This window comes from Papio anubis, chromosome 11, assembly GCF_008728515.1.
Source record: "Papio anubis isolate 15944 chromosome 11, Panubis1.0, whole genome shotgun sequence".
Classification (NCBI taxonomy): Eukaryota; Metazoa; Chordata; class Mammalia; order Primates; family Cercopithecidae; genus Papio; species Papio anubis.
The window spans coordinates 26,795,341-26,807,448 of NC_044986.1; the positions used below are offsets into that span (position 1 = coordinate 26,795,341).

General features: G+C 40.6%; 1 protein-coding gene across 3 annotated transcripts in view; it reads left to right on the forward strand.

Annotated features, from left to right (window-relative positions):
* The window catches only part of SORCS1 (sortilin related VPS10 domain containing receptor 1), a 594,356-nt gene that overhangs the window by 570,855 nt on the left and 11,393 nt on the right, over positions 1 to 12,108 (forward strand). The gene's annotated exons all lie outside the window — the stretch shown is intronic.

A 12,108-nucleotide genomic window follows, 5' to 3' on the forward strand; every position in this document is an offset into this window, starting at 1 on the left:
CAACAGAAAAAGGTGACACTTTTGGCTGGGCTCAGTGGCTCACGCCTGTGATCCCAGCACTTTGGGAGACTGAGGTGGGTGAATCACTTGAGGTCAGGTGTTTGAGATCAGTCTGACCAACATGGTAAAACCCCATCTGTACTAAAAATACAAAATATAGCCAGGCGTGGTAGCACATGCCTGTAGTCCCAGCTCCTTGAGAGGCTGAGGCAGGAGAATCGCTTGAACCTGGGAGGCAGAGGCTGCAGTGAGCCGAGATCACGCCACTGCACTCCAACTTGGGTGACCCAGTGAGAAGGTAATATTTTATACTTAGTCTCTGGCAAAAACTGTCAGTGAACCGCTTAGATACATCTCACATGAAAGCATGCTTCATTTATCTCATCAGAAATCTTGAAAATAACATTAACAAATACATTTGTGGGGGTCTTTCTGCAAAGTCTTATTTTCAACATATTCATATTACAAATAATTTGCTTTCTTTAAGTTTCAGGATAATGTAACGCAGTAGAGATAGCAGGAACTTAGGAGTGGTACAGGGCCATACCCAGGAACTGAACCTGGAATTGGTCAGGATCTTACAATTTACTTAATGTCATTGAGCTTCCATCTCTTCACCTGAAAAGGTGGTGGTGAGGATGGCGGATCCTCCTTCTAAGCTGATGGAGAGTTTTCAATGACAACACAAGTAACTTAGAATAGATGATAACACAAGTAGCTTAGAATAGTTTTCAATGATAACACAAGCACTTAGGAACAGATATTGTTGTGATATATTAATAATAAATTAACAATGTTTATTGAGTACTTTTTTTTGCAGAGTACCATGCTGGTGCTCCATGGAGTACAAACACCTGTGAAAAGTGGTCTTCGTCTTCATAGAACTTATAACCTGGTTGTGGTGTGGGGAAGTTCGGTGTAGCAATGGCAGTGGTACTGTGGGATGGGAAGAACAGGCAGCGGAGAGTAGTCAATGAGCAAACTGCATACATGCTTATATAGAGAGAGACTATGTAACATATTTAAGCACTTGGATTCTTTTTTTCCAGTCAGAACATTGGTTTCAATCTTGGCTTTGTTACTGACTATGTAATCCTGGGAAAGACATTTAACTTCTGTGTGTCTCAGAGATGGTAATAGCATCTCTGCCAGTGGGATTGTGTGAAGACTAAGTTAATTCAGGTAACGCACTTAGGATAGTGTCTGAAAGATAGCTTTAAAATTCATTTTTATTGTTATTAGCAACTAAAGCTGTATAGGAAATTTAAAGCAGAGATGAGTTATATCCTGTCAAAATGATACAGTATTGTTTCATGGAGTAGTGGTTTCAAGGAAGAACCTTAAAGGATGGATAGGATTAAATGCAGGAGGTCATTCTAAGCACCAAGGAAGTAAAGCCTAAAGGGCTCTGGGTATGCTGAATAAATAAATGAGGATAAAAAGTAGCTATTACCAGCACCATTCTCTGGTTTCCTGGAGATTTCACGAGGCACTGCTAGGTCTAGCGGAAGGCCAAGCAGGCTGACCACTGACCTCTCACCCTCTTGGATTTTATATTTTTTCTTTATTGGATTTCATGGAAGATTTTATTGTTCTTGTTGTTTTTTCAATCCCACTATTTAAAGTCACTGTTACTCAGCATGGGATATGGAGGTGTGGAGGGTGAAAACGTGCCAGGATGCACCGTTTTTACTTACTTTAGTGAGTAAGCCATCAAAGGTCTGGGAAGCCATCGAGACCTTTGAACAGAAGTATGACGATTCAGAGCATCCCTTGAAAAAGATGACCGTAAGGAGCAGGAGGATTGAGTAGGGCTCAATTCCTATTCTGCATCTTGTCATCCTAACACATCCGTTGAACAGACACTTACTGAGTGCCTGCCTACACTGGGCCAAGCAATGTTGTCAACACTGGGGACAGAGTCTCTGCCCTCATAAACTACTATTGTTGGTCAAAGCTGCTTTCTGAATCATATGCTGGTGAAAATTATCTGAAGAAAAGACCAACTTAGGGCATTTGATGGTCTTGACTGGCCCTTTCCTACCCAGAATGTTGAGCTTTGGTGTTTGGCGAGTGGGGTTAGCACATGGCAGAGGCACACGTGACTAGTTGTATGGGAGAATGATTCCAGAAACAAGAGTTATAGTCATCCTGATAGCCGAGCCACTGACAAATGTTGTCAACTGAATAGAAAGTAACCATTGAACATCGGTTTAAAAAGATTCACTGATTTATTTAATCTAATCAGACCATCGAGCCTGTTTAGGTAGCTGACTGAACTTCATCAGCCACTACTTGTTCCCTTTGAGTTTAGAAATTAAAACAACTAAGCCATACTGAGGTCTGGGTTTGAAGGGATGTGGCCAACTTTTCTATCCTTCGTGATGCAAAATTTGCTTTTATAGCATAAGCAGCCTTTGAATGAACACTATCTTTAGGCTTGGTGTATCAGAAAACAGTGCCTCCCTCTGTTGAACAGGAGAGCATTGGAGGTCAGGCTAGGCCTAGAACTAACCCTACTTCTCCCATTCTTCAATTCTGGAGGCCACTCACATTTCACTCTTTTTCTTCCTTCCATACTTCTCTTCCATCTGTGTCTGGTTTTTATTTAACGATTATTGCATTATGCTCTAATGATGGTTCAGATCGTTTTGGAAGATAGTGAATGTTCCCGCCACAAAGAAATGATAAATGATTGAGATGATGGATGTGTTAATTACCCCGATCTGATCACTATGCTTATGTATCTCAGCATCACTACGTACCCCATGAATATGTATAATTGTTATGTGCGAATTTAAAACAATTTAAAAGATTGATATGTTACCATATTTAACTTTAGGGAGAAGTGGGTTGTAAAAAAAAAAAAAAAAAAAAGGAAATCTTATTTTAAATGTTACTTAAGAACACTTTCTTCAGTGACAAATGGTTTAGAGCTGGGATCAAGCTGAAATATTGAGATCAAAAAGTGGGTAATTAGCTGAGACTGGTTTGGCCAGTAGGCTTGGCCAGAGAAACTGAATACAGCAAAGGCATCCAAAGGTCCTTGGATTTATAGCTCCCTGTGGGAAAGGAAGTCAATTCCTGATAACCATGAGACGTTAATCCCACTGGTAAAAACTCCAGATTGCAAAAGATAATGCAAAGTTGGAAGAACTGAAAAATGTTTTCAATTCATGTTTGTAGTTTATTATATAACTAGGAGTTTCGGAAGCAGGACTGAGATTCCTGAGAAGAAGGACTGGCAAAAGGGAGGTATAATTTGGGGACCCAGATATGCACACTGAGATATGAAGAAGAACCCCTTGCAATATAGGTGTGTGTAACACAAAGTCACCAAAGGAAAAAAAAAAAAAAGTCCATTTCCAAGTAAAAGCCCAATCTTAGCCTGGACCAATTTCGAGAGAGTGAGAAAATTATTTGACTTCCAACCATTGTAGAAATCTTTCCTGTTAGTTTTGATAGTAGGGTCTTTCGGCTATGTAATTCCAAACCGGATCAACTGGCATTATTGAGTTTGCTGTCATGGCTAGTTCAGCAACTGGAGTACATATAGATTTATATGTGGAAAATTAGCTCCAGTTTGGTAAGTAAACAAAGATAATTTCCTGGGTTAATGGAAAAACTGGAAACTTTGTCTTAGAAACTGTTGCTATACTAAGTTTGGCTATGCTGGTCATAACGCATTAGAGGTGTCAGGGTCCACAGGAACACAGTCACTCAGGGCTCGATTTTCATATGCAAAAGACAAACCTGTCAACTGCAACAACAATTGTGATAAGGAAGTAAAATATGTGAGGGATCTGGGATCTGTTTCCTGTTGGTGATTGCTCCTAAGTTACCTCTAGCTACCTGATTAAAAGAAAAAAAGAAACAAAACTATTTGAATAGGGTAGTAGACCCTACATATACAAAAAACAGTGCAGGGAATTCCCCTTTCACTCATGGAAAGCTTGGCACTTTGGTAGGGTATCAGTGGGCTGAGACACTTACCACAGTTTTGTTTCTTTTTCTTTTTTTTTTTTTTTTTGAGATGGGGTCTCACCCAGTCCCCCAGGCTGGAGTGCAGTGGTGTGATCTCGGCTCACTGCAACGTCTGTCCCCTGGGCTCAAGCCATCCTCCCTCCTCAGCCTCCCAAGTAGCTGGGACCATAGATTCACACCACAATGCCTGGCTAAGATTTTTTGTGTTTTTGGTAGAGACAGGGTTTCACCATGTTGCCCAGGCTGGTCTCGAACTCCTGAGCTCAAGTGATCTGTCTGCCTCAGCCTCCCAAAGTGCTGGGATTACAGGCATGAGCCACCACAATTGCTTTTATTAGGTTGAAATTAACACATTAATATTTGGGTGGCTAGGAAGAGAAGGAGAAGGAAGCCTGAAAAAAAAAAAGAGAGAAACAGTGGGGAGGAGTATTAGATGCAGAACTTCCGCCTCAGCTCTATTTCTCTTTCTCTCATCCCCCCTGTAGGCCGGGAAAAATAAAAATTCAAAGGAAAAAAAAAAGGAAGAACCATTGTTAGCAACATTTCATGTCTCATAAGCAGGATTGCTAATACCTTCCCAGGGACCATTACAACATGCTGCGGCATCCCATTAATTGCTCAGCAGATGTTCAGCAGCCTTCTTTTAAAAATGTTTGAGCCAGAGTATGTTGTTGGTGAGAGAAGCAAATGCATAATTTGGTTTGTCTCCAAGGAAAAAGAACTGTCTCTTTTCAAGAATTTACTAGCCTTATTTTGGTTTTCAAATTCAGTTCCCTATTTGCTTTTATGGGAACACAAGGAAAGCATTTGCAGATACCTGAATGTCATTAGAGACTGGAGTGTGTTTGCCCCCCACCCACCAACATGTTCCATGTGGGAATTCATTAACTGTGGCATCTAAGCTGAGCTAAATTTTGAATGTAGTCCTCGTTTTGTTCCTAGCCATTCCTATGCTTCTTGGTTTTCAGGCAGTTTTTCTTAAGGGTCTAACCACTCCTGACAGGTACGTTTCTGAAATGCTCTTTGCAGAAAGGAGAGACTTAACCCTGTATGAGAATAAGGGAGAACGAAAAGCATGTTATCCAGAAGGTTGAGGGAGGGTTATGGCCTGAGTGGCTCCCTTTGACTTTTAGTACCTGATGGCAGCTGGCATCCACGTTTAGCAAACAAAGGCTATGATGTTGCAAAAACAATGCAAAGAGTTGGAAAAGGGAATAGAAAGCAATCAAGCTAGTGTTAGACTGGAAGCACTGCTGTCTTGACCAAAGTGTACCTCTATTCATGATGTTCCGGATTGGAATATTTCTCCCCACTTCTTCACCTATTTCCCCTTGTCTACCTGTACTTTAAGGCTCAGCTCAATGCCAACATTTGCATGACATCTTCCCAGAGACATTTGCCTAGACAACATCTTCCCCTTGTCTGAAATCACATGGATTTTTAGATCTCTATCTGTCTGATGATGATAATGATCATGACCATCACCTTTTGAATCACTCCTATTTAATTTCTTGTGATCATATCTTTATATCATCTTCTTCATATATCTTTATATCATCTTCATCCTTATACCTAGCAAATAACTTACACATATCAAGTGCTTAACAAATATTGTTTTCATAAATAATTATATGCCTAATTTATAGCTTGCAGAGATATATTTAAAATCCCATTCCTGCAGTTAACCTTCAGATCCAGTTTATTCAGTTAATTCATTTGTGAACCTGTCTCCAAGACATGCTACTTCTTTTCAAATAACTGGTGAGTGGAGATTTGCATTCATTTATACAATAAGCATCTAGGGAATCTAGGGAATCTCTGTTTTTTTGTTTTTGTTTTTGTTTTTGTTTTTTTTGAGACAGAGTCTCACTCTGTCGCCCAGGCTGGAGTGCAGTGGTGCGATCTCAGCTCACTGCAAACTCTACCTTCTGGGTTCACGCCATTCTCCTGCCTCAGCCTCCCGAGTAGCTGGGACTAGAGGGGTCTGCCACCACACCCAACTAATGTTTTGTATTTTCAGTAGAGACTGGGTTTCACCATGGTCTCCATCTCCTGACCTTGTGATCCACCCACCTCAGCCTCCCAAAGTGCTAGGATTACAGGCTAGCCACTGCGCCCGGCCCCGGCAGGTGTTCTTTAAATACACATTGTAATTGTTTATATACACATTGTGGGGAGTGGACAGCTGAAAGAAAATTGGGCCCATCCTTCCTGGGGTTCTATGTCCCAGAATGAGAGATCTGAGAGAGAATGGGAGAAGGACTGGCAGGAGACTGTTACCAGGAGAGACTGAATCACTGGTCCTTATCTTATTGCTGTGGCTGCTGGAAGACAAGGTTTCAGTATCAGAGCAGCTTCACTTCATGTCATAGCTCGTGGTCACACACCTTGGACTACACCCTCTTCACCTTAACAAACCAGCTAAACCTTCTTCACATCTTTTGTGATGCCTTCCTTGTCCTCTCCATCTCTCATGTATGCAATTGCCCTGGCCTTATGTATCATATGTCTTAAAAACAATAACGGGCTGGATGCACTGGCTCATGCCTGTAATACCAGCACTTTGGGAGCATGAGGTGGGTGGATCACCTGAGGTCAGGAGTTCGAGACTAGCCTGACCAACATGGTGAAATCCCATCTATGTCAAAATTACAAAAATTCGCCAGGCATGGTGGCATGCAGCTGTAGTCCCAGCTACTCGGGAGGCTGAGGCACAAGAATCACTTCAACCTAGGAGGCGGAGGTCGCAGTGAGCTGAGATCGTGCCACTGCACTCCAGCCTGGGCAACAGATTGAGACTCCATCTCAAAACAGAAACAAAAACATAAAACAGCTATGATGACATTTTAGAGAGAGTTTTTCTAGCAAGAATCTGGAAGGCTCTGAATCCATCGCAAACCATTTGATCCATAGAGTTACTTGTGGAAAAACAAACCTGAGCTGTTAACAAAATATCCCTAAAATGCCAATAGCTTTCTCATTGCCTCTAGTAACTTGAAATTTACTCAAGGGCAGGATCCATTTCAGATTTATCATCTTATTCTTCACATGACTCTATGCCTTACATTACAATTATTCCTTTAAACCTATAGTTTATCAGGGGATATGAGATGAGTGAGGGCCCTCACTCACACCGAGCTAGCTAGACCTGAGGCACAAATACTAGTTGCATGAGACTTTACTAAATTCTACATGAGGAGAATGAAAAGATATTCTATGCAGAAGATTCAGTAAAGTCGAGTCTTTAAGGTTGAATTGGAATTCACCAAAAAGAGAGCAAATAAGCATTGCAGGTTGAGAGGCCAGGTGGCACAAAGGCACAAAAAGGTGGGATTATATGGTTTATGTATAAAATTATGTGTTGTCTGACATGGATTGGGGCTTCTAGATATGTACCCTCAAATATTCATAATTAGTATATTCACTGAGGGTAAAATTATGAGCAGAGGGAGAGGGATACAATTCAGGAAAAATAATATGCTGGTATATTATAAACTTTGTTTTCCATCATCCATTGTGTGCTAATGAAGAAATTTTATGCTGGGTGTGGTGGCTCACGCCTGTAATCCCAGCACTTTGGGAGGCTGAGGCGGGTGGATCACGAGGTCAGGAATTCGGGACCATCCTGGCGATCACGGTGAAAACCCGTATCTACTAAAAATACAAAAAAAAAATTAGCCAGGCGTGGTGGACGGTGCCTGTAGTCCTAGCTACTCAGGAGGCTGAGGCAGGAGAATGGCATGAACCCAGGAGGCGGAGCTTGCAGTGAGCGGAGATCGCGCCAGTGCACTCTAGCCTGGGCGACAGAGCGAGACTCCATCTCAAACAGAAAAAGAAAAAAAAAAGAAGTTTTATCAATGCAAATTTGAGATTATAAGGTATAATGAATTTGGAAAATGAAAAAAAAAGGCTGCTAGAAGGATTTTGGTGTTTTTTTTTTTTTCCTTTAATAATAGGTTTTGGTAAAACTCCATTATCATTTCTCTTTTTAACAAAGTGTTTACACACAGAAGTTTACAACTCAAGTTGCAAGATATGATAATTTTATTTAGTTGAGATAGAGACCTGGGAGGAGGAGCTTTTTTTTTTTTTTTTTTTTTTGGTTGTCAAAGAAGATAAATCTGGTGGTTCATGTTAGGTTGGATGTCCTCAAACATTAAGTGAAAAACCCCAGCAAGAAGCTGGAAATGGGGAGTGGAAACTCAGGTGAGAAGACCAGGAGCAGAATATACATTCAACTATGAGCTTTAGTTTACCATGTCATAGCAGATAATCAGGTGAGGGAAATCTACTGACAGGTAATACGTTAAAGCCTTAATTGCTGGTTGAAATATTTCAAGCTCTATCAAACCCTGTATCTTTGTTCTCATGAGAACCCTGGGTCATGAGTCAATTTAGTCCTTTTATTTGGTGGGGAGAAGGAGGGAGTGGGGAATGACCTGAAAACCTGTTGACTCTTCTAAGGCAGAATAGGTAAGGTTTTCCATGAGAACAGAAAGTAAAAAGAGGGTAAGCAAGGGGCAACACTGACCTTTTATTTGGGAAGGTAAAAGCCTAACTAGATGGATACTTCCTGAATAGCAAATAACAACCCTTTAGGGATTATTTGCGCTTCGTAAGAGTTATGTACTGGGCAAATGAACTGCAATTTGGGTGGTGGGACTTCTGCTCAAAGTACAAAGTCAGGGAGCTGACTAGTTCCCTCAAAGCATTTGAGATACATGAAACCCCACCCCATAGTTAGAAAACTCTTTCCAACTCACGATGGGAGATATCTGCTGTAAATAGCAGTTGTTCTCAAACGTGACTTTACATTGCAATTAACTTAGGATGTTTTATAAAAATAGAGATTTTCCAAGCCTCACCACACAGAGTGAAGAATCCGAAGGAGCCAGAAATCTTTATTTTTAGCAAGCTCCCCCTAATGATGCTTATGATGGTGGCCTCATCACCAGTCTCAGCAACCACTGTTCACCAGCCTTTCACAGACAGAAATCCATCTGCATAACAAGGAAAGGTGAACGACTATCTCCAGTAATAAATCTGATTTACAACTCAAGGCATCCACTAAAACAGAAGCATGAATTAAACAAGAAGAGCCTGTGATATTAAGTACAGGAGGAAATTAGTAATAAACATTAAAATCTAATTTCTTGGAATATTTGGAGCTCACCTAATTGGCAGAATGGGCAAATGACAGTGAGTAAGGGGGAGAAAATGAAACATACCCCTGAATCTGGGGCATATTAAATCCATAATCTAGATGAATGACAAAGGCCAGCCAAGAGCTGTGGCCATGAAGCATTTGAAACATGATTAAAGTGTGAACTGGAATCTTAATGGCAGATGTAATTGAACAGCCATGAGTTTTATGAGAGTTAAACAAATCATATTATCTAGATGCTGTGCATGGGCCAGTGTGAGCATAAAATGATACAGCTACATTTCACTATATTTCTGTACATATTTCAGAATTCAGAGGTTGCCGTATCCTGGGCTTTCCAGTTTGGTCACTGTTCATCTGGAGTTCCGGATACATGTGATAAAAATGGTAAAGAGTTAATATTTATCAAAGGAAGAGCCTCAAACCTCAAGTTAAATAAAAAACATGACAAAAATGATACACAGGAACATTGCTTCCATCCCCTCCTGTCTGTCTATCAGTTGCCTTATTTAAGCTGCTCGGTTTAGGAAAACTGTCCTTTGTCAAGGGTATGTGTGGGTTTTTTAATAAAACTGTTATCTTGTGTTATCTTGGCCTCTATGGCTGCTGCTGACTGGTTTAATTTCTTTTGCAGGTGTAATAAAAAGATGTTATCACAGAGATATTAGAGAATTAATATTTGCAGGCTTCGGTTGCTACCACTGGATGTGTTATGAGTAAATTTGGGAGGGAATAAGAAACTTCAAATTTCAACCTAGGTCGTGATACATCATGAATTCTGCACTACAGTTTCACATTGAGAAAAAGATTTTCCACTTGAAGGGAGAATTACCATTCGTCAAGAAGCTTTAGAAACCTACAGTATAATCTAAGCCACAACATTATGGATGCAGATGCCAAATAGGAGTTGTGGAACCCTGAACTGTAAAGAGAAGTAAATTGTTGCAATAACATTTTCCATTTAGGGATGAAATTAGTACTGGTGAAATTCTTCCACAGCCAAGAAGTTTATCTGTCTCTTTAATTTCTGGTCACCGTATTATCTACATAGTAATCATTTACAAGTCTTCTTTAAGTAAAGCCGTGGTACCAATAGTTTTCTTCCTTTTATTTTTCCCCCAAAATAAATACATATTTTTTATCTTCAAGTAATTGGGTAGTTTCACAGATACATAGACCCAGTGACTTTTCATAGTTATTTAATCATTATGGTGTTATAAACAATAATGGATTTATCATGTAGGTATATATCTAAATATATCCCTCCCCACAATATGATTAAATGTGATATTTTCATCTACCTATCAGGGTGCAGCAATGAGGTTACTCGTTGGCTTTTTTTAGACACAGGATCTAGTTCTGTGATCCAGTCTGGAGAGCAATGGCACATCATAGCTCACTACAGCCTTAAACTCCTGGGCTCAAGAGATCTGCCTGCCTCAGCCTCTCGAGTAGCTAGGACTACAGGCACGCACCACCACACCCAATTAATATTTTTATTTTCTGTAGAGACAGGGTGTTGCTATGTTGACCAGGTTGATCTCAAACTCTTGGCCTCAGGAGATTCACCCACTTCAGCCTCCCAAAGCATTGAGATTGCAGGCATGAGCCACCATGCCTGGTCTAGCTTCTAATAAATTATTTCTTCACTATTTCTTTTTTTTCTGAGATTACGGGAGACCATAAAAGGGGCTGAAATTACCATAGGGTAACTAGACTGAGTTAGCCAGGCTAGAGGATATGTATGGAAACTCTTGGTCAGAGAATGGTCAGCAAGGAACAGTCAGATGAACAGAAACGGGCACAAACATGCATCAGAAATGGTTTCCCAGGGGAAGGCAAGGCAGATAGTCAAGAGAAATCAGTTAAAAAAAAAAAAGTGAAAGAAAGGGGAAGCATAACACATGTAAAATACAGAGAAGATGCCAGAACATAGGACAAGCTACCCTTTAGACACCAAATGTCTTATACCTGGAGTGATCAGGACTGTCCTGGGTTATCTATGCTGTATCAGCGTAAGCTTTAATAGCACCCCCTTTCATTCTTAAAGTGTCTTATCTTCGAAAATAATACGTATGGTCTTCTTACTTTTACTCTGCCACCCTGAGAATGGGGATAGAAGTCTATACCAAAAATTGGCTAATGTGGAGCCCAAAGGTAATAATTGGCAATTGAAAGTTTAGCCAATTGAAAGAGACTTTTGAGGAAAGTAAATAAGCTATTGCTATGTAACAAACCACCTAGAAGTTCAGTGGCTTAATAGTAAGCATTTATTATTGCTTATGCATCTAGTCTTACCTATGGTCACTAGTCTGTCTGCAATTAGCTATGGGTTGTTGGTTAGGGAGCTCTGCTGATCTTGGCTGGTCTGTCTCACATGTTATGGGTCAGCTGCCTGCAGGCTGCTCTAGCATGCCTTGGTTAGAATAATTAACCTGGCTTCTACATGGCCTTTCATCCTTTGACTGTTCTAGGCTTGCTCACACATGGCAGTGGTAGAATTCCAAGAGAAAAAGCAGAGGCACACCATTGCTTCCATTGCATTCCATTGCCACATGCAGATTATAATGATAGCTCAGATTCAAGGCATGAAGAAACAGATTTTACCTCTTGGTGAGACAAGTTTCAAACTCATTGCACAAGGCTTAGACATAGAGAAGGGTAGAGGATTGAGCCAGCAATGTAATCCATATCTACACGAGGCTGACTGCTCACTTAGGGGAGATTTGAGATGCTTTTAGGTAGTTTAAAAAACTTTCTTCTGGAGTCATCACCAGATTGAGCTACTATCAACAGCAAAGGGGCACATTTTTGTGTGTGTGGGGGGGGTGGTATTTTTGCTTTGTTTTAGTGATCCAGAGAATATAAAAGTCAGGCATGCCCTAAAGACAGGACTGGAAGTTTTATAAGTGAGAATAGCTGGGGCCTGCTATGCAGTATTCTCAAACTGTTATACATAA